The 22,139-nt window shown below is 43.2% G+C and overlaps 1 protein-coding gene across 2 annotated transcripts in view; it reads left to right on the forward strand.

The window, feature by feature from the left end:
- The window catches only part of sulf2a (sulfatase 2a), a 50,104-nt gene that overhangs the window by 9,467 nt on the left and 18,498 nt on the right, over nucleotides 1-22,139 (forward strand). For both annotated transcript variants that reach the window (XM_053868407.1, XM_053868408.1), the window contains exon 2: nucleotides 1,460-1,626. The gene's annotated coding sequence lies outside the window, so the exon portion shown is untranslated. The remainder of the gene's footprint in view (nucleotides 1-1,459; nucleotides 1,627-22,139) is intronic.

Below are 22,139 nucleotides of genomic sequence, written 5' to 3' on the forward strand. Positions count from 1 at the left end.
TCGTTTCTTATTACATATTTTTTAAAGATACTACATTTGTGCTTCCTTCTTGCTTCACCCGATGTCATGCTCACAATGCTCTGTGGGCAAACCCCTCAGTTTCAAGGGTGCATCCTTGAAAATCTCGTTTTCAAGTGGTGCATAGCCTCTAAGAGTTTTAAGAGTTGGGATGCAGCTTGAATGCTCAAATGTGGACATACAACCTTACATACATACAGCCTCGCCTTGAGCTGGCCTTAAACCAGGGAGCCTTCTTGCTGTGAGACTGCAGCACTAGCAACCACGCCATTGTGCCACCCACGCTTTATTTATTGCTCCATTTTCTTGGAAAATACATCATCTGCAATGGAAAACCTATACTAAATACAACTCAAGGATTAAGTTTGGCTCATGTCTTATATGACACTGAAAAAAGTTTGGCATACCCTTGTTTCTCACCTCTGAAATCAGAATGGTTCTTTGACAGATACATTGTCAACATTGTAATTGAAAACATGGAGAGATAGGACCATTAATCTGAAAATGTAGGTAATAGATAAGGCAGCTATTGATCAGAGAAGATGGGAGGAGGATGATGAGCTGCTGAGGTTTTCCATCACTAATCTCTCTGCTGGGTGACTGCATCTAAATAACCTGCGGAGTGGGATAAACAGGTGCATCCATCATGGGACGAATAGTCGAGACATTGATGGATGTATGCGCCCTCTACTGCACCTCACCCCCATGGTCAGAGACAGGAAGTGACTCAGGATTAAACCAAGCAGGCAAGTGTTTTGCCTCTGCAGTCGGGGTTGGATTTAAAGCAAATAGTGTCTGTAAATTGTCGCCCTTTAACCCTTGTCTCTGTGAGTTTTTATGATGATCCAGATCAATGGAGTCTATTTACTTTGTCAAAGGTTAAATTGGTTTTGTGTAACAGCATGTGTGAAGCACTTCAGTTGAGTGTGCTGGTGTCCAAATAGATGGGTGTGTTTGTGAGTCTCTACACAGTCAGCGAAATTGAGCTGAATTGCCTGTACCCAGCGAGAAGACATGCCCACGCCAACTTGCATCAGAGGTGCCATCCTGATGGATCTGGTGTGTGTGCCAGGCAGTGGCTTCTCTCTCCACCCCTGCAACATGAAGATTGATCACTCGCTCCCTCCCATTCCTTTCTCCCCGGCTTCTCTCTCTGGCGGCTTTTATGAGACTGTGAATAGGTGAAGCTCACCAGCTCCAACAGATGGCTGAATCGTTCTGGTTCCCTCTCGGTCACACACACACACGATACTTCCTTTGGAGGAAACCTGATAAAAGACAGAGGGAAATGTGATGATAAAGAGAAGACAGAAGAATGAGTCAATATTTAAAAGGAAGAAAGCTGAAGCACCAGCAGCTGGAACATCTGATGAGAGCAAAAATTGAAATGTAGATTTAATCTTCTCTCCTCCCTCTTCTCCTCCTTCTTTTATTTTTCTAGAGCGAGACCACGCCTCCCTCCTTTCACTTGTCACTGCATCTATGAACAGTGAGCTGTCTGCACTGGACTGCGTGGGGGGTGAGACGAGCTCCTCACACTGCCAGCACAGGGGGATCGGATCGGAACAGACGGGCAGGAATAGATGGTTCTGGACCGGCCGGAAACAGGTGTGTGAGTTGTTTTTTGGTTGCCTGAGATGTTGACAGAGGAACCATGTGTGTCTCCCAGTGTGCGATCGCTTACCCCGAGACAGGACTTGCTGCCAGGGTGGCGCATGGAGAAGGTACAGCGCTGGAGCTTTGCCCTAGTTTACACTTGAATGCTCCGATCCTCGCTGTTTGCCTCTGAGATTTATGCACAATGTTGCTAAGGGCAGCACTTATCTTCGAGGGGGATAATATAGTCCAATGGTCCCTCGGACAGACAGAACTCTTTAAACTGTCTACTGAGGATCAGCAATAAGTGATGCTGCTGCAAGCGTGCTGGAACCAGTTGCTAAATTTTAGGCTTAAATGTTGAAGTCACATGGTGTCCCTTTGATTTTTTTTTTTTTTTTTAATGTTTCTGGAACATTTCTGAAGAACATGCTCACAATAAGTGAATTGTTTTGGATAGTTAGTAGTCATTCCAAAGGTTCACAGATTTCTTTTTTCTTTTTCTTTTGGATATTGTTAAAATGTTCATTCGCTGCTCAACAACAAAAGATGCGGCTGCGGCAGAAGCTGTAGTTTCCATTACACTTCAGTCAATGTAGTCACTATCAGTGTTTTGTCAATATCTTTATGGGTCAAAAGGCTGTGTCATCGCCTGGTGACGGCTGTTAAGAGTAGCATTTTGAGTGATAGCGGTTGGGAGGATATCGCTCTGACATGAAGGCTGAAATATTTATGGAAGTGACAGCTGAACGGCATGTGCTTGCAGCTATATAGGAGGATAGATAAACAAACGAGAGAATGAGGAGATGAGGGGAAGTATGAAGGCTCTGCAGATCTGTTCTTTTAGCATTCATTATTTATCGTTACACACTCTAGCATGGAAGCTCTAACCCCACATCAACTGGCCTCCTTTTTCGCTGAAATGCCAATGGACCGAGGGAGGATGCTCCAGCTAGTTCTACCTGTCAGCCAGTCCCCCAGGCATGTTCAGACTGCAGGCACCCAAGTCAAATGAACTCACCAGGGGCACGAACGTGGTGCTTGTTTGTCCAGATTGATTTTCAAACACATTCAAATCCCACTGAAGGATAGAAAGTGAGAATGATGTGCTGAGACTGGATATCATTTTCAGCTATTTGCATTGCAGATACATTGGAAACAATATGTTCATTTGAGGTAGACTCAACAGTGAACAATCTGAAAGATATAGACACGCAGCTTGGCATCACCATGGTAAAGGACCTGTGTTGTTAGTGTCTGTTCATGCTCAATAATGCATTGAAAATATCGCAGTTCTTTTTTTCAACCGTCTGATGAAGAACGTCTAACACACTCTAATAACCATATTGAATACTTTATTGTTACGTGGACTCAGCTGTGTATCCACTTGATTAATGCAGTCAGGATTTTAATAGAAACAAATGTAACTTGTCGAGTTGATAAAGGCTGAAAACAATTACAGCTCACTGAGTCGCGGCTACGATAATCAGCGGGAGAAAATTGTTTTGCTGTGCTTTGACGTTGCTTCTATTTGAAGACGTCATTTATTCACCCGACGCTGTCATCAGTTCCGAGCGTTGACTCTATTGTTTGTGTTGACTCGGTGGAGAGAGAATACAGAAGAATAGACGGGGGAAATAAACATACATTATTTGTGTGGCTCAAGCAAATCATGTTGATCAATAATCCCAACAGTCAAGGAGGTTGTCATCAATTATAGAAATGGAAAGATTTTGGTGCAGTTTCATTTGGATTCCCAACGTTTTATTAAAGGCAGTGTGATGGAATGGTGCCGCTCCACTGCGGCACTAGATTTTCTGCTTGTCTCCTGTGAGTGTGTTGTTAGAGCCATGTCATGCCACCTCTTGTCCGATCATCTCGTTGTGATCAGTGATATTTAAAATGCTAAAACGGCATGGAGTAATATCGATGAAATGAATGCAGTGGCATAACATCGGTGTAAATGTTGGTGGATGTCTCATCTGTGAAGTTCTATCAGTTGTGACTACACACTGTCACGGAATTTATAATACAAACTTCATCCTGCGACGGTGGCCCAGCGAGTACAAAGATTGAATGTATTGTGTAAAAATTGTCAGCTCATATTCAGATGACGGCAATGGTCTGGAGTATGGCCTTGTATTATGTATTGTACTGTGACCGTCCCATAACCACTGCCTCTTAAGATGCATGAACAAAGGGCGCACACACACACGCACACTGAATAAAGGGGAGCGACGACCTTGAGACCTGTTGATGTTCGCTGTCGTCGTGCTGTGAATTCATAAAAGCCAGGGTGGGACTCCCGGCGAAAATAATCCGCTTGACATACCGTTTGTAAAAATTGCCTCAAAAAAACATTGAGGAAAGTCGGTGAAGCGGTTGAGGGTAGACACCAACATGAATATGGATTGTATGCTAATGTCAAGGCTGTTGACTGGGGCCGCCGATGGGAGCCCAGGACACTAGCCGGCATCTTCCCTCTATGTTTATATTGACAAAACCGTCGCGGATAGGGCTATTTTCCATGCAGGTTGACAGGTGGCAAATTTCACTGATAACAGCGAAGGTGGAACCACGCCGACTCCCCTGTGGTTTGCGGCACATTTTATGAACAATTTGACCTTTTTTGTGGATCATCACGAAAAGGTCCTTTATCTAATGGCAAACATCATGCTCATTTTTGACTCACCCGTTGGAGGAGTTTCATCCATCTGTTTACGTAAATAATTCATTTCATCCTAGAAAGAACCATTTTGGGGGTATTATTTATTCACTGTCGCCACCATCATGTCATGAATGAGCTGCTTTTGGTCATTAAAACATTTCCAAGGACCAAAAGAAAGGCCTTCATTGAGGTATTTATGGAGAGGGTATATAATATTTTAGGTTGTGATGACCAAGATGGTTTCGTTTGCATAAACATGCCCACTTTTGTCGACCCACTTTTCACTACAGCTCAGTTGAAGCCAGGCGGTTCCTTCCATGTTGGATTTTTTTTTCTTGTATGTGATTGGCTGTTGATCAACATTGCTTGGAGAATGTTTTTTAATTCTTACATCAAACCTAAAATCAGACATCTGCTTCACTGTCACAGGCTTCTCTGAAATCTGGGTGTTTTAACCAACTGAAGAGTTCCAGAACCCCCACAATAGAGCAAAGTTTACGGAATGAAAACCAAATTTTAAGCCTTTTTAAGCCTTCCCTAAACTCTTAAACCTTTATCGTGCTCCATTCAGTGACTATGAGGTTCAGCAGCAAAATTCTAGCACAGAACTTATACCGCTCATCTCGCCTTCGAGGGCTTGAAACAAAATCACTGAGACAATGCAGAGAGTTCATGGATGCAAATCACTCTCTCTATGTACCACCTATAGGGCTTATGAATGAAGCTGGCCACAGAATCTCACCACAATAAAAATAAAAAACTGTGATAGAATCTACTGCAATATGTCCATGAAAATTGGAACAACAGCGTGGTGAGGGATTTGAAGATTTTAAAACATATTGCGGGATTAAAGACAGTCTGAAACAAATATTTGACTAACAAAATATGACTAAATTATGATCTCACTTGTGTTGCCATTAGAAAAAAGTCTCAGAAATGCCGTCTATATCACACATAGAAATGCTGCTGCAAATATAAGGGATTCATATGGAATTTAAGCAAATGATGTCAATGGTTTATGGTGATATTGCCGCATTTCTTTTTTAGAAAAATGTTCAGCACATGTACACAATGTGTTTGCAATGTGTTGGCGCGGATCCCCGGACGTCATTTTGTCTCTCATTATTCATGACTCTGACTGGATGTCAACGAAATGCTTCATGTTTTAATAATGCGTGTAATATTTACTGGTAATGCATGATGCAAGAGTTTAGCATTCGGTATGTGTTAGAGCTTGATGAAGGAGAACCAAGAAATCATTAGAGGTGTTAACACCTTCTTGTCTTGAATCAAAAATTGGGAAATTCTGTCTTATTAACTTAAATAATCTTGTTGCCAATACATTTTCCAAAGAGGGATTTTCAAAGGAAGTTGAGCACCCGCATCTTTCTTAACCTGAGTTTAGTCTTGGACTCCTTATATGCTTTAATTCCTCATATTTTACAGTGAGTGTGAGCCCCAGCTTAAGAGTTCTGCCAGGACCTCAGTGTGAAGATCTGCTGCTGCCCCTCTCAGCTTTAATATCGGTGAGGCATGGGGTGTCTTTGATTTGAACTCCTGTATCAACAGCGCGTGAAGAGGAAATGTAGTCCCAAAGTGTTTTCCTGGCGTGTGTAGTTCCGCGTGTCCCGAGCACAGTTGGTGTGGATGTCAAAGAGCACAATCACATTTCTATCTCTTACCGCTTCACGAGTGCGAGCTGCTGTGGCAAAGATACCCCGCGGAAAAACCTGATTAAATCCCGCCCGCCGCAGATTCTGTCCTCACAGTTGCAAGAAAACCCAAGACCTTTTTCTTGTAAAGTTAAACTGCAGCTCTCTGTCTGAAGCCTGTAATATCAAAAAAATCAAATATTAATCCTCCCGCCTCCGCCTCTAATCAGCTTTTACATCCAGAGGTTATCTGTGGCCTTTTGCTACAGTTTTGTTGCAACTGTGAATAATTTATGGCAGCATTCACGGCGGTTGCTACCAGCAGTGATTTGGAGATTTGGACACACAAATCTGGCTTCAGATCAAACACAGATTCCTCCCAACAGTTACTCTGCGTGATAAGAAAATCTCATTACCGAGGTTGTAATTATTCCCTTAATGATTTCATCTGCATGATTTTTATCAGGACAACTTGAGAAGATGAGAATTATTAGCGTATTTCCAAAACGCTGTCAGCATCAGTCAGGTGACAGGGCAAAACAACATCCCGCATCATCCTGGGATTTTGGATTGCAGTCAATGGGAGCACTCTGCGAGCTAAGTGGCCCATCAATATTTCAATGAAATAAAGTCAGGATGCACGTTTGTGCTTATTGATGTATGTATCCTTTAAAACTGGTAATGGAAAAGTTTCTTACTGAATAAACAAACACGACGGTCTTGATTTGTCTTGACATCTTGGACTTCAACCCACATTTGAGTGAAATACTTGCTGTGAGGACTAAACATTGCAGTACATGGAAGAGTTGGCAGCATTTCAGATCTGGTCAGTCACAGGTCTTCATGGAGAAGGCAAAGTCGGCTCTCTACATCATGTCTTCCCTCCAACAACGGAGCATTTTTCAGTGGCGAGTTCAGCCCACTGGTTTCTGCGATGTTGCCCGCCACTGTAGTGCAACATCCACCTGCTGCTCGTGTTGAGGGACCTCAACTCCCTCAAGAAAAACAGCCTGGACAGTGTCTTCTTGTTGTACACTTTAAGTCAGCCAAGCCATCAGGAGATTTAAGGAGGGAGCATGATACAAAAGGAGAAGAAAAAGGGGGAGACAGAGAGGGAGGAAGTGTCAACAGCCCCTAGCTTTGGTTTGGACAATGAAGCAGCATGGTAACTTGGTACTGCAAAGAGCTTGTTTGGTGGGTTTTTTCAACACCCTCAGTTGAAGCGAGGCTACAGTAACTCACACCAGGGAACCCCTTATTATATTCTAGTCCTTCACGAACCACTGAAGGTTGCCGTGAAGATTTATGAGCTGAGGATGAATAACTATTTTTGATATTTTAACAAGGCAATCTACATTTGGTTTATACCGTCCAGTCCCTTGGTCATGCTTGGTCACTTCCCAGTTCAGACCCACCCACTCCCTTCTCCCCCCACTGCTCCCTCATGCCTCAGCCTTAGGGTGTAGCCCTCATTGTGTTGCTTAATAAGCTTTATGGTATTACAGATCTGGGAAATTGGATTTTCTCTCTGCACCAAAGCGGCGGGATTATTGGGTTTGAGGCTGGGCACTACTGGCCTGTGACTGACCTGTTTTATCAACTGGGTCCTGGAGGTGGGCGGATTACGGAGTTTTTATGTAAACACCTAAATGCCTTCGGTGAATATGTATAGCTCACATTCTGTGCCGGACGAGATTATTGCCAAGACAACCCCCGTAACCAGGCCGCATTACTTCTTCCCTTTCACCCACAGCTTTAACCCTGTTAATGTTAAGGTCCAGGACGTGGCTTCATGGTGGAATGGTCGCCTCAATGCGTTCCTCTCCTAGCACTTTAGAAATGGACCACAGAGGCACATTCGAAAGGCTTTCTAATGTCTTTAAATCGTGTTATTTACAAGCCCCCAGTTGCTGTCAGAGTTGACAAATGTCTAGTGTCAAAAAGATGTTTTACACAGTGACCATGACATAAACCGAAAAAACATTTGTGAACCTCATTGTTATTATTAGGTTTGACTGTGCACAGTGGTTTTTAGCACTACCACCTCACAGCAAGAAGGTTGTAGGGTCTCATCTAGCTCTCTGTGTAAGGACTCTGGTTTCCTCCCCCTGTCCAAATGCATACAGAGGTTGATAGAGCATTCTAAATTTAGGCAAACTGTTGAGGGTGTCTCATCCAAAGTACTGGATGAATTTAGTTTTGATTTTTTTCAGTATTATACATAAAGTATATATAGTATATATATATATATATATATATATATATATATATATATATATATATATATATATATAATACTGTAACGTTACATGTCTTTGAGTTGAAATCATAAATCTTTCACTGGAGTAGAGCTACTTGATGAGTTGACTCATTGCTGCATGTCACGTTACATTTTAATCTCCACAGGGTGTTCTATAACCTGCAGTTTTTCAGTGGCCAGACCGAACACCCCGAACAACCTCAAATGACCCGCGAATGTGGACTGACCTGTCACAGCTATGATGAATGCAACCTGATTCTGTCTCTTGTGAGTCGTAGCATAGTCACACGAGTCCAGCGGTGAAGGGGACACAGATAGCTGACCTACTTAAGTGTTGCCAATAACAATAGTTAGTTAGTAGCAAGTAAAATTTGTATGAAATTTCCTCCATTGAAACGAGCAAAATGTAGGAAATGGCAAATTTAAAAACAAAGCAAAGAGGGTTTGAACCCGAGAAAAGTCAATAGCTCTTTTCTTTAAACGCAAGAAATGTCCATTCTGTTTGCTAATTTTGGTGAAAACTAGAACTTAATTTTCATTCTAGAACCAATACAATTGAGTCTCTATAACCACATATCATGTCAGCTCTTCATGGTGGCACATTTTCTTCAGATTTTCACTCCCAAAAACAATGGGCACTTTTTCCACGGCAGATTTTGTCTTGGTGATTTCAGATTTGCTCTGTGCTTTCTGTATAATTTTGCAGTTATTACATTTTTTTCCAAAGAAGACTTTCTTCCTGTCCTTATGTTTAATGACCTGTGAGAGCCTGTCTGCTGGCTTCATTTCTCTCCCTGACAACTGCATCACCTTAAACTTCACCAATATTGTAGAAACGTAGCAGAGCGTCAACTGTGACCAGACAGGAGGAGCAGCAGGAAATCACTCACAAGTGAGGGATGAGGGGAGACGGCAGTCCAGACGGTTATTGTGGTACAGCAAGGGGTATTCATCAGAAGGGGGTCCATCGTGGCGGCTTACTGAACTCTTAATTGGGGGACGACAGCACTGGCGATGAGGGATCGAAACAGGCAGGTCGGATGTTCCAGCCCACTTCAATTAATCAGACTACTTCCCTGTGAGAAAACATCCTATCAAAGTCGCATCATCCAGGGACCGGAGCTTGTTTACCCCCTCGGTCAAACTGTCAGGATCAGCCTTATCAGACAGGATTTTTCATCCTGGCGTATGAAAGAGCAGGAGCTGTCTTTTAATTGAGTCTTTTGATGTGGAGTCTGGAGAATCACTTTTTCTGGACTGACCCACGGGGCCAGTGACAGAAAGTTTTTCACACAGGACGGTTTGGGTGGAATTAATAAAGGAAAATCTGGCACATCTTTTCCCTGCGACTAAAAATAGCTCCTTCCTCATCCTTCCTGGCTAATAGCCATCTTTATGCCCTGTCACTTTTTGATGTATCATTCGCTTATTCACATCAAGGACAAGGCCAGGTGCCTCTTTTTCTCTCCTTTTCCACGCTTGTCACCCGAAGCGTGTTTTATCTCTCCCTTCCCTCCTCTCCACCACTCTGCTTATTTTATTAAATCTGTCACATGTTTCGTTCAAACAGACAAACAGAAAATGAATCACGCTTGGCACCTGGAACCTGCAATGTCTGCTGGCAGCGTTTTCTTGGCCAGACGTCGAAGGGAATGTACTTTTTCTTCTGTTGTTCAAAGTCCTCCGGGTGTTGTGTGTCTGGTTTTGGATGTCTGTGTCAATTTTATGTTCACTTATCTGAAGTACATTGTTTAGCTATAGTCCCAAAGAGACAGACAGTCACAGGTGATGGGTTTCACCTCTGTCGGCTGGTAAAGTTGGCGTGAACATTCAGCAGCTGCGATCGGAGACGTGCCTTGGCAGCGAGACAGGCTTGAACGTATCAAGAGTATATTTTTGGCCTTTAGATGTATAGATGCGTGTGTGTGTGCATCACTACACTGAAGCTTGAATTTGGTGCTTAGATGTCCAATCAGAACAATACAGTAGGGCTCCCAGGATGAGCCCAGGTTTGAGGTTGGTATCTTGAAGCATCTTGTGTCTTAACAGAACAATGCAACAACAGTTGCCGACATGAAGACAGAGTAGACAGATGGATGATCATCTCTGCACACCTTAGCTTATTGGGAAAAGTATATAATCCGTTTTGTTCCGAGGAACCTTTTAAAGTGCATCTATCATGTGTTTTCTAATGTAGTCAAATAACACACATCACAGCAACTTTCCTTCATAGACGGTCATTAGAAAGGCAACAATGTTTCAGTCAAACGCACTCCTCATCTTCAAAGAAAAACCTAACATGGGGTCATTACATTAGGCCGTAGTTGTAGGGATGTCCCTCATGTTACAGCTTGTTTAACACCTAGTAAGTACCCATATACTATATGGGTACACTGAACTCAAGAGGACAACTTGACGCAAGCATTGCTCTACTTTTGGTGTCAATCCATTCAGGTCAGTCCAGGAACATTACACTGTTGCTGCAAAGGCATCACGTAAATCTTTGAAGCAAAGCGTAATGAACCATGCATGGCATGACGTCATCAACAAGCGCCATCCCTAACTTACTTTCTCGTCCAATTCCGCTCACAAGGTTTGTGTTCTTACAGATATAAAGGTTTCAAGTGTAGTATTAAATGTTTAATAATGAAAATGCAAAACAATGCCCATATGAAAATGCAACCTGGACAACTTCTGCTACATGGCACTTGTGCTAAAATACTTATATAAATACTTATATAAATACAGCTCAGTTCATATCCATCAAATAAATAACACAAAAGTGCACGCAAACAAGTAGAAAAACAAAAGGCATCAATTGAAGCAATGGAGACGCCCCTACAACCAAACAACGCCAACAGAGTAGCAGCCATTTAATGTCCACTCTTGATCATCATTTGGTAAGCAGAAGGTGAGGAACTGTCTATTACGTAAATCTCGCATCACATTTTAGGTATTACATGATTCCTAAAGGCAGCTGAGGCGTAATAATGGATCCTCGACCAGCTCATGCGAGTTCAACAGCACTTACTTGGAGATGAGGTGCTTTGGGTCATAAACCCAGAAGGAAAGCACTGTTTCTGGCTTGGTTTTTGTTCCCTGCAAAGTCAAACATTCTGTGTTAAAGTGCATCTAAAACAGAGGTGGGCAATTAAATTTCCAGTGAATATTCAAAAGTGTAAATATACCATGAAACCTCTGAAAAGTACTTTTTATATGCATTTTATTTTAGTATAAATGATCCATAAAACTATGGTCCACTTAAGAAAGATAAAAAGGCAATTTATTTCCAAATGTATTCTTAATTTTCTGTCAATGTATTTTGAGGAACAAGAAATACTAGTAAAATGTAAAATGAAAAGAAGAAAAAATAAAATTTTGTTTTAAAACAAGAGCAGGTTATTTGTGACCTTGTGATGGTCAAAAACAGTCAGAAAAATGACATCAGTAAGTTTTAGTCTGGAATACAGGTAAAATGGCTGCATATGGCCATTGGGGTGCACTTTTATCAGGTCTGATCCAGATGCAGAAAAACAAGAAGGAACTAGTGTCACCGTAGAGCTGGAGACAATGACGTTTTAGCATCTTGCTAAGAGCTGCTCATGGGATATTTAAAACTGCTTGGCTAATTCATACCAAATGGGCTTTAATGACCTAAATACACATGTGGATGACGCTTCGTCAGGATGATTTTTAAATAGATATGTATTTAGCCACAATTCCGTCTACCTGGAGGCTATGAAATAATCATCGTTTTTCTGCCTGTCTAAAAAGAGAAGCAACAATTTACACTCCTTCCCTTTTATCACAGACACTAAAGGCAGCCTGAGGTGTGGGAGAAAAGTTTATGGAAATACGGAAAACTGCTACTTGTGTTTTGACAAAGGGCAATTAAGCCTTACACTGTGTCTCTTTGCTTCTCACAGCATCACTCACATGCAGAATTACCGTCAGAGCACTTGTGATGACAAACCACTATGACAGCGCTGCCATATGTCCGTGTTTACTGCCTGTTTTTATTTAAAGCAGATGTGTCAGCGTCCTCCGGGTATGGTAGAAGGAGGGGTGCTGGAAGTAACATCTGGACCGAAGGATGACTTCTGGCAGCTGGTGAGGTTGTGCCGCACTGGCCAGCATGATAGTGAATTTCAAATGACTGTTTCTAATAGTCGCCCTTTGCATCGGCGGGACTCCTCTCATTAGGAGGGGGTATTTACATTGCTTTCTCTGCTAAATTTGGAACTTTCCTGTTGAACACAGACTCTATTAGCCTGTTTGTTTCTTCTTTTATCTTTTTCTCAGCAAGTCCAGGGATGAATATCGCTGCACCACCGACCCGGGGATGATAAACAGCGCAGTGAGCAACTGTTAAACCATCACAATATTTAATGAGCATGGAAAATATGTCACCTCCAGGCCGGGTGTCCCGCTGCACGGAGATGGGTTAAGCTTCTTGACAGCATGTCCCCATGAGAAAACGATTTTTGCCTCCGCCAATGTCGCCAAGCTGTGAACCGTATGTCGCTACGGGTTTTGGTCACAACAGATGTACGGCTACAGGAGTGAGACAAATAAGCATGGATCTAAAAATATTTTTGCCTCCCGTCCTCCACTGCTAAGCAGAATGGACAGTGAACTAGCAACATCTTTATTCATGTTGCAATTGTTTACGTCAGAAGTGGACCTGGTCAAGGACCATAATGAAAGGGACAATATTGTTGCATGTTATTCATGGGATTGTTTGTGATTTATTTTTAGGTTTGGATTCAGTGTGTTGGATATAGTCATCTCTGGCATCTTGGCTATGAAAGTCTTGCCTCATCTTTGTGCTACTGGATGTACATGCACTGTCATCCAGTGGAAGTATATTGCTATTGTTGATGTGTGAGACGGTCTTCAGTATGAAGGGAACCTGTTCTCATTTAGAAAGGAATGGCACCCGATGTGGGTTAAATATCACCCATTCATATGGATCAATACACCCCGAGTTGGAACAGCAGATGGCTGTGTTCTATAGGCCATTGAGTGAATGGTTATCATCATGGTTATCAGGAACCTTACACTCAATGGAGGCATCAGGTCGAAATTAGCTGGAAGGCAGTGCAAGAGCCAGTGTTTTCTGTTGCGTTTCATTTGGTAGTGTTCACACAATTAGTAATTTGCTTGTGCTTTAGTGCTTTACATGTACACGGACTTTAATTTGAAGGCCATTGTTGTTGTTGGTTTGGGGTTGACAGCGCAAGTGCAAGGTGTTTTTTGTTGTATGTTGGAATATTGAAGATGCCGTGAACATAGAGGTTTTTGACCGTACATTTCTGGTCACTATTGATATTCCTCAGAGGGTTTGTGGCTTACAATAAAAGAGGACTTCAAGTTCCACGGTACAAGCTTCAGTTTCTTTTATTTTTTGTTTTGGGATTCCTGTTGGAGAGAAGCTGGGGGAAAAGGTTCGTGCGGCTGTGCTGTTGACCGCAACGGAACAAAGAAGCAAAGCGGTTGCATCGACAAACACTCATGTTTAGTCAGAGACTAAACATCGTCTTTAACACCAACAAGGTAGCAAACTACACATAAAACTACACATCCGACCGGGATGGGTTCCGACCAGTCGAATGCTATTCAAAATAGCCTACGTGAAGGGTTATAGGTGCTACTGTAGTGGTACTACTACTGTGCTGCCGTAACTGTCGTGCGTGATGCTGGGCTGCTACGTGCTGCGGTGCCAGACATTGAATTAAAAAAAATAAGCCTCTGCCAGCCGTGGTCGTAAGTACGGGTGGACGTAAGTCGAGCAGGTCGTAAGTGGGATGTTACTTGTATTAGAGTTTGCTATTACAGGCACTAAAGAACAGTGTCTGGACTCTAGACTCGCCTTCAGAAAGTGTGGAAATTTGAATATTTGAATGCATTCAGCAGCGCAGGACTTGTAGGGTGAGACATGATTGATTGGCTGTTACTAATTCACTTGTTTATTTATGTCGGATCATCTGTTTGCGTGAACAGTTGGTTTGCAGCAGACGAGACACCCAAAAGCACATATGGCTATATTAATCCAGCAGCTGTGCGTAGCAGATTAATATTTCCCTCCAGGGGATAAGCTTTGCAATGAGATCCCAAACTTTCAATGTTTTACCAATCTATTGGTAATTCCACTCTGTTTTATGCTGCATCCAAAACCTTTTTGTACATTCTGCCAAAACACAAGGCAAAGCTTTGAGCCTCGCTCTCATGCAGTGGTGACGCAAGCAAGAGGCACGGACTGTTGAATGATGTTCGATTGGTAAACTATTCTGTTTGAGGTCTTATCTCCACTTCAAAAGGAAGAACATCGTTGCCCTTCTTCCTTGTCTTGTTGTAAGAAGAGCAGACCTATGGCAGTGCAGCACTACAACCAAGAAAAACCCTTCAAGGAGACATTCACCTGAGGGGTCAGGCCTTCATTATTCAGTCCTTTTCTCTTTAAACTTGTCCATCTCTTTGAAGGAACCTTTATACAAAACCAGTTATACTGAGCATTTCAGCTTGATGTGCTTTTGATTTCTGGGGATTTCCTAATTCTTGTTTCCCAAATCATAGTGTCAAACTGTGGGACCCTTTTCCTACCCAGTGCCTTGTTCCCAATGGTCCCACTGCCCACTTACTTCCGTGCCCAACAATGCCGTCTGCTCTCAGATTAAAACAAAAAGAAATGGGATGTTGTGTTGTAACCCTGTTTAATCAGTTCTTCCACTGAAGCACCCTGGCAGCAGGCGGTGCAAGGCTTTGTCAACAGTGGGCACAGTGCCTGATGCTGTTGATGGCATCCCCAATGAGTCTCACCTCTGTGCCAACCTGCTGTACCCCACACAAAGATACGGCTTGGCAGCCGTTTCTTCAACAACACCGAACAGATCGTTTCTCTCACTGTCTGCAGCTCTTTGGAAAGTCAGCTTTGTCGGTATGGATGTTGAGGGTTGTATTGAGTTTTAATGTTGCTCCTCACATTTCTGCTATTTAAATATTTAGAAGCCATTTCCTGCTTGCATAAGAACACAGCCAAACTTTGTGCTCGGGTCTGACAGTGTTGAAGGTTTGATCTGCACTCCTGCGGAGAAAATCCGCTCCAATCTCCAGCTCTCCTGTTTAGCTCTCCTCTCCTGTAATTGTTCTAATAGCTTATCAACCTCATGTCACCAAATGCTCTCTCATCGCTGCACACCCACACGAGGCACAACCTGCTGTAAATCCAGGTTAAAAACGCAGGCCTTTATCACAGGGATTAATTGTCCTTTAACAATGACGCACAGATTGTTAATTCAGTAGTAAAACAGCATCCTTCCGTCCTTCTCCGGTCTTATTATCTTGGGAATTTACGGGCTGTTTTATGCCTACCTGACTTGGGAATAGATTCCCATTTATATTTAATGCATTTCCCCTTCGCATGTTCTGTGATGAGAAGCCTTTTCTCATGTATCTGATTGACCTTTTGCTGAAAGTGATCCATGGTCAAAGGTAATCTTTTCCCGTTTATCCCCGCCCACTTGGAAGCCAGGAATGTCTTTTGTCCCGTCTGATGCTTTATGTCTCCACTATTATTGGTGGATTGGATTAATCAGGGGGTGGAGGTCAGAGATCTGGCTGGCAGGTGTAGTAATTACACCATTAGCGACAGGCAGGACATGGCTGCGCTCTCTGACACCACAGTAATTGAAACAACCAGGTGATGCACTTCTTCAAGTTGTTCCTGATTTTTTGTTCTATAGAGATGAGTTTGCCTGGGCAGGTAAACGCTGTGCGGTTATTTGTAATGATGACATTTATTGCCCCATTTGCAATGAGGTTACACTCACTGCCACGCTGATATCCAATTCCAGCTTCCAAAGAATGGAATCGCTTCCTCTTATCTGCTTTTTTACGCAGTATGTATTGTGTGTGGGATTTATTCCCACCGTAATCAATTCTGGGCCGATGGCGGCGGAGATGGGGCTTCGTCTTGTGGCTGTCACAAATAAAGGCCACAGAAAGTAATCACAGCCGCCTCCCCTAAGAATTGAGCCTGGATTCCATTTCAGCATCAATCCTTTTGCTTTTGTGCTGTACATCCCATGGGGGCTCCAGAGTCTGAGCGGGGGTCAAGATCACCCCTGGATGTGAGGTGACAGTTGGTTGCCTCCGTGACACCGGTCTAATGGGGCCCTAACGGAGGGGGTCCCAAAGACTGTAACCTTGACAGGATCCTGCTCTGGGAGGAGGAGGAAGGATTTAAAAACAGTGAAGGCAGGGGGTTCTTAATTCGCAATTTATAATCATTTGGAGGGAGTTGCTTTCAACAATCTATCCTCACTCCCAGGGTGAAAATGTATTGACATTGAGAAAGTGGACTTTTGTATCCTATGCTGACGGCATAGGCAGTCGTGAGCATTGCATGTTGACACATATTCTGACGCTGTGGGCAGCGTTTTGCGTGAAAAAAACGGTGGTTTGGGTTAGGCAAGCCATGGGATAGTGGTCCTTTTGTTCTACATTTAGCAATGTGTCAGTTACTCTTTAAAGCCCAACGGCTGGCCACCGCCAGTAAGGAGGAGAGCAACATATACCATAATACCATATCACATAAACCAAGGCCAGTTTGGGGTAATAACTGGGGTAAGTAACTGATAAAGAGAAAAAAATCGTTGGGATGAACAAAACAAACACTTGTGTTTATGATGTTTATGATCAGAGCATGTTGTTTATACAATCAGGAATTTCATTTGAGAAGTCATTTTTAAATGATGTTTTTTTCTTTGTTTTCCAAATAATTGGTTTCTGGTTGATGTTGAAAATTGTATGTTGAAAAAAGGTTATTTCTTCTTGGTTAAATCAAAAAGGAAGGGTCACACACTTGACTCCATTGAGACACCTGTGCTTCAACATGCAAGGCTGCCTGTGGCATCAGTACAGGAACAGGTTGTTTTCAAACATTTATTTTAGAGTGTTGGAGAAGGATTGTGCAATTGCTGGACAGCCTTCTGAAATTAGGATGATGCTTTTGTGGCTACTGCTGGCGAGCGTCTGAATCTATTGAATTTACAAATGTAACTGCGCGTGCAGGTGTGTGTGTCGGTGTGTGAAGGGTATCTGATTCCAATCAGAGGGAGGTCAGACCTTCAGGGACACCCAATAAGCATCATCCTCAGTAAACAGAGACTGATGACCGTCTGATCAATCTGCGCCCTCATTAAAAGGCTGCCAAGCTCTTTGTAACCTGATGCCAGATCAATACCGTAGCACCACAGAGACCACCGAAGCTGTTAGGCAAGCTGCTGGCTGCAGCCTCACTGTCATTACCAAGCAGGCAGCATGCCAAGGAGCCCCTTTGTGGGCCACTCCGTCGCTCCTTGTGATCCCAAACACAGGTCAGGGCAGACAGATGGGCCCGTTTGGGCTGCTGTCCCGGAGGAGACAGCCTGTTCTCATCGTGGATACGGATGGATGACGAAGGATATGTGTGTGTTGACTCCATGCGGTTAACCTGCGGTTTCATCTGAGCCTGTTTCCTGTGGTTTAATTGTGTGGCTGAATACAGGACTATCGCATTCAGTCTGGTTCAAAGGAGTTTCAGCCCTCCAAAAAAAACATAAGAGATGCAACAGATTTCAGGACCAACCAGCATAACTGGCAACAATCCCCAAATCCCTGCTGTGACAACCAGAAGAGCTAAATGGTGCCCCGTGGTGAATTCTGAGTCGAGCAACTGGTGAGAGTAAAAGTGGTCGTGAACAGAAAGTCTGTTACTCTGCAAAGGTCTGGCTGTGTGTTTCTGACAGAGGCTTGGGGAGCAGCATGTCTCTAAACTCAGTAATCTGTGGGCAAAAGGAGCCCAAATAAAGTGAGTGAGGGTGGGGGCTTAAAACAGAGAATGGGTGGGGTGACACAGTATAGAAGGGTTGTCCTTCTGAACCCCCATGGGTGTGCTTACCACCAAGATTATAAAACCCACACAATGACCCTAAAAGTGACAGTGACCCATTGCCCTGCAGTCAAAGTCGTCATCTGTAGTGTCCCGGGCTGTATTTTTCAGGACTAAGAAACTATTTACATTCATCTGAGATGATGGATATTACTTTATCTTGTCACTGAGTTCGTGGCAGCTATGCCAAATACTTGCGATTCTTTCAGCTGTTATTCATGTCAGAACAGATGGAGTTTCTAAAATGGCAGGAACCAGTCTGTACCTCAAATGATCCGATGATAGCACCAGTCAGGGGGAATCGGCTTTGTCGATGGAACCAACTTGCAGATGAAAGTAGACAAGTACATCGCTGCTGTATAGTATCTCACAACTGACCTGCTGTCTGTTATTGACTCTTGTGTAAATGTTAGACTGTTCCATCTGCACCAGTGATTGAACAATAGTATCCTCTTCCTCAGTTATACTTATGCTCGAGATTCATTTTTGGCATTTAGAAATCCCAACCCTCGAAGACAAATCTTTGCATATCAACATGTCAACATGCTTTGTTTGCTGACCTAGATTGTAATGCAGTCTACATGCAATGACTCAGAGGCCCAGTTTTGCCTGCAGACTCTCAACTTGAGGCATGAGGTTTTCATCTTTTTTCAACAGTGATTCCTCAATCAATCTTCCCCTCCGGTCTTCATCCTTCCCTTCATTCACTGGCACAGTTCTTTTAAGGCAGGGGCCTCAAACTCAGACTCAGGGCCCACCATAGGCAAGGTCTTAGTGAAGCTGCGGGTCTTGGAGTTTTGCTTCATGTGATGTTGTTTATTTATTTGTTGGTATTTCCGCTTAATGTATTGACAGTCTACAGAACAGAGGTCTTTTAGAAAAGATCACAAGTCATCTCACAAATGCTTGGTGTGGGCATGAGGCGTCTGTAGGACTGAAAGGTGACACGTTTTTTTTTCCTCCTATATCGATTTCCTGTGGTCGTGTTGTCAAGCTCATATGTGGGAATAATGGCAGCATTTTGATGACATTAATATCAATAATATTTGGGTGATTTGGTGCGCTCTAATAAAAGGTGCTTCCAAGTCAAAGCCTAAATTTCATCCATTAGATTTCAGTGTTTTGTAAACATCTCACATCGAGGTCTGTGGGGGCCACAGCCTGGCTAAAATTGGACACCCAGAACTGCATCCTCAGGGCTACAAATGGTCCACGGGCCACAACTTTGAGACCCTTGTGTTAAGGATTTTCGGTGCAATGGATGTGTGGTCCCCGGATTTTGTTAGGCAACTAATGTTCGTAACCTGTACACAGCAGATGTATGTAAAATTGGGCCACATTAGTTATTTCTTCTCTGCCAAGTGGTATTTAGAACTCACTTGGCTGCCATTAAAGTCAGCGATAATGTTTGGATGGAACCCCAGGCCCCGACTGATTTGTTTGTAATCCATTTAGCTGAGATGTGACACATAGTAGGGGGGCTTTGCCACCGGTCATTTAGTGCCAATAAGAAACAGCCATCACTCAGTAGGCTGTCCTGTCCACCCGCTTGCTCACTTGTTTCAGCTGTCAACTCCCGCCTGAAAGGAGCTGGTGAATGTGCCCCGCTCTCAGACGCTCCACAAATAGCTTCAGTATCTAAATCTCAATGGGACAGGAAAGGTAGGGACACTTGCAGACTGCAAATCAGCCACATTTTCCGTTGACATCTGAATATGGCGGTCTGATGTGAAAACTGCTAGGTACCTACAAAAACACTATTGACATTTTCTCATTCTTTCACTGTTAAATCCTGGGAGGTGGGGCTTTGGGGACGTTGGGGAACCCAAGTTGGGGACAATCGGGGCTCTGTTTGTGTTTTCTCTAACACCTCCATGTTCTTTTTTTGGGTCCCTTTGAGTGTACCACTGGGGTGCAGAAGGGGAGGAGGGGTAAATGTCATGACCCTGCTGTGGACTCCTCACGAAGCCCCCTGAAAAAAGGCTGCAGACCACCAAGCTAGCTGTGCATGCCAAACTGTTGCCACTGGAAACACGGGACACAAGGGAAGTGAACGTGTGAGAGTGAACCCCCGGTGTCTCAAGAGTTCCTTCTTGCATCCTCAAAGCTGCAGGTTTGATGTTCTTTGGCTGACGCCCAACCTTGTAATGAAGAACATCTTAACTGACTCTGTTTTACCTCGAGCAGCGAGGGGACAGTCAGCGTCTTTGTCATGTCCCTCTAGCGCTGCTGGAACCAGACAATCTGAGAACAATACAGCATTGGTTCATTTCCCCACGTTCTGAGATAATAAACTCGACGGTTGTTTTATGCTTTTATGTCTCCCTGCCGCAGACGTTTTTCAAGTTCACGTCGCGGAGTCTGTCTCATGGCCCTTGCGTGTGTGTTTAGCACAGTTGGGGTTAAAAAGCGCTTTGTGTCAGTCACAGTCCTTTGTTCGGCAACACCTCACGTCTGCGCTGACTCCACCAGGCAGTGAATATTCTGTCTCTCACTATTTTCACAAACTGTCGCAGCTCTGAGACGAGGGAATGGAGCAGATGCAAGCAGAGTGGATATGTGCGGTGAGACGCTTTGCTGAAGTTTGTCACTGATTTTTTTTTTTTTTTAATTAGCCTTGCCACAGCTTGCAATGGAAAGATAGTTTCTCTCCAGAGCCATTTTCTGTCACATTTTACTCTCTCTGGCCTCATTAACACTTCAATACAAAATCCTGGATCTCTATGGAAACAGCATAGTCATGACCTAAAATGGAAAACTCCCAAAATATTTTGGGACAAATGCCGTATAAACCATTTAAAATAGTAAAAGAAAATTTGTTTTTGGAACAAGCATTTTAGCATGCAAATTTATGGAACAAAAAAGTACATACGATTCAACTGTGGCTTTCAACACATTCTGTCTACCATTAAATCACGATGAGGTATAACAATACCTTGTAAGCTTTGTGATATGAAATAAAACACCAGCCATGCATGCGGTATACATCATCCCCAGAGGCAAAGGCAGATGTGTCGCTCACCAAATTAAGGGGGCAATTCAATGTCAGCGCTCCAAGGTCCATTTATCATCATTTGTGGTCGGAAGCAACTCTTTCTAATGGAAAATTAAGGAGTCAACATTCATCACCCTGTGTCTGGCTTTGTCTTATAGGGCTCGAGATGACTCCTGTTTGGATATTTAAGTCCTGTCTGTGAGCGCAGCTTAGAACAGTATGGATTGAGTGTTATAATCCTGTGAGGTGTCTATAGCTTGTGTTTGAGTCATCTGTCTATCTGTCTGTCTATTGATCATCCAGCCATCCATCCGTATTTCACCGGCATATGTCCGAGAACATGTCCTGTCAGCCATGACACCAACCCCAACAGCAATATGCAAGGATAGAAACAAGAACAAACAACAGAATGTGAATTATTGATGTCATTTTGGCTTCTTGGCTTATAGCTTGTCTTTCTGTGGGGACTTGGTTATTTACTGTACATCTCATCTTATCCAAGATACCATCGATGACGGAGAACAAGCTGCAAGTCTGTGTATCTATACATACATTTGGCAGCCACACACACCTGTATTAGACTGATAGGTACAAGCCTCCTCGTGGGTTAGGTTCAATAAGAAAAGAGGGCACCTGAATACAGTGGATGCCCATTTCTTTTCCTTCATGATCCTCAGGCAAATTCCATGATAACAATGGCAGGTTTCATTAGGCCCAAATTCACACATGGATGGTACCACAGAGTCCTGAACCTCAATGGGAATTTTTGTGGTTGGACTCTGCCAGCACTAAAACAAGATCTTGGTGAAAACATAACGTGACAAACTGTGTGCTATTGCAGAAGCTTAACTAAACAATGCTAAAAAACATGAAGTGGTCCAACTAAATATTGAGCGACCTTTTTGTCTTTTCATGCTGACTTTTTTCTGCCAGCTTGCACATACTCTACTCTATTTCTACTGCTGTCCAAAGAAGATTAGAATGTGTGTCTCAAACTCCTGTAAAATGAATCGCTGATC

The sequence above is a fragment of the Synchiropus splendidus genome, chromosome 6 (assembly GCF_027744825.2).
Source record: "Synchiropus splendidus isolate RoL2022-P1 chromosome 6, RoL_Sspl_1.0, whole genome shotgun sequence".
In the NCBI taxonomy this organism is placed as follows: Eukaryota; Metazoa; Chordata; class Actinopteri; order Syngnathiformes; family Callionymidae; genus Synchiropus; species Synchiropus splendidus.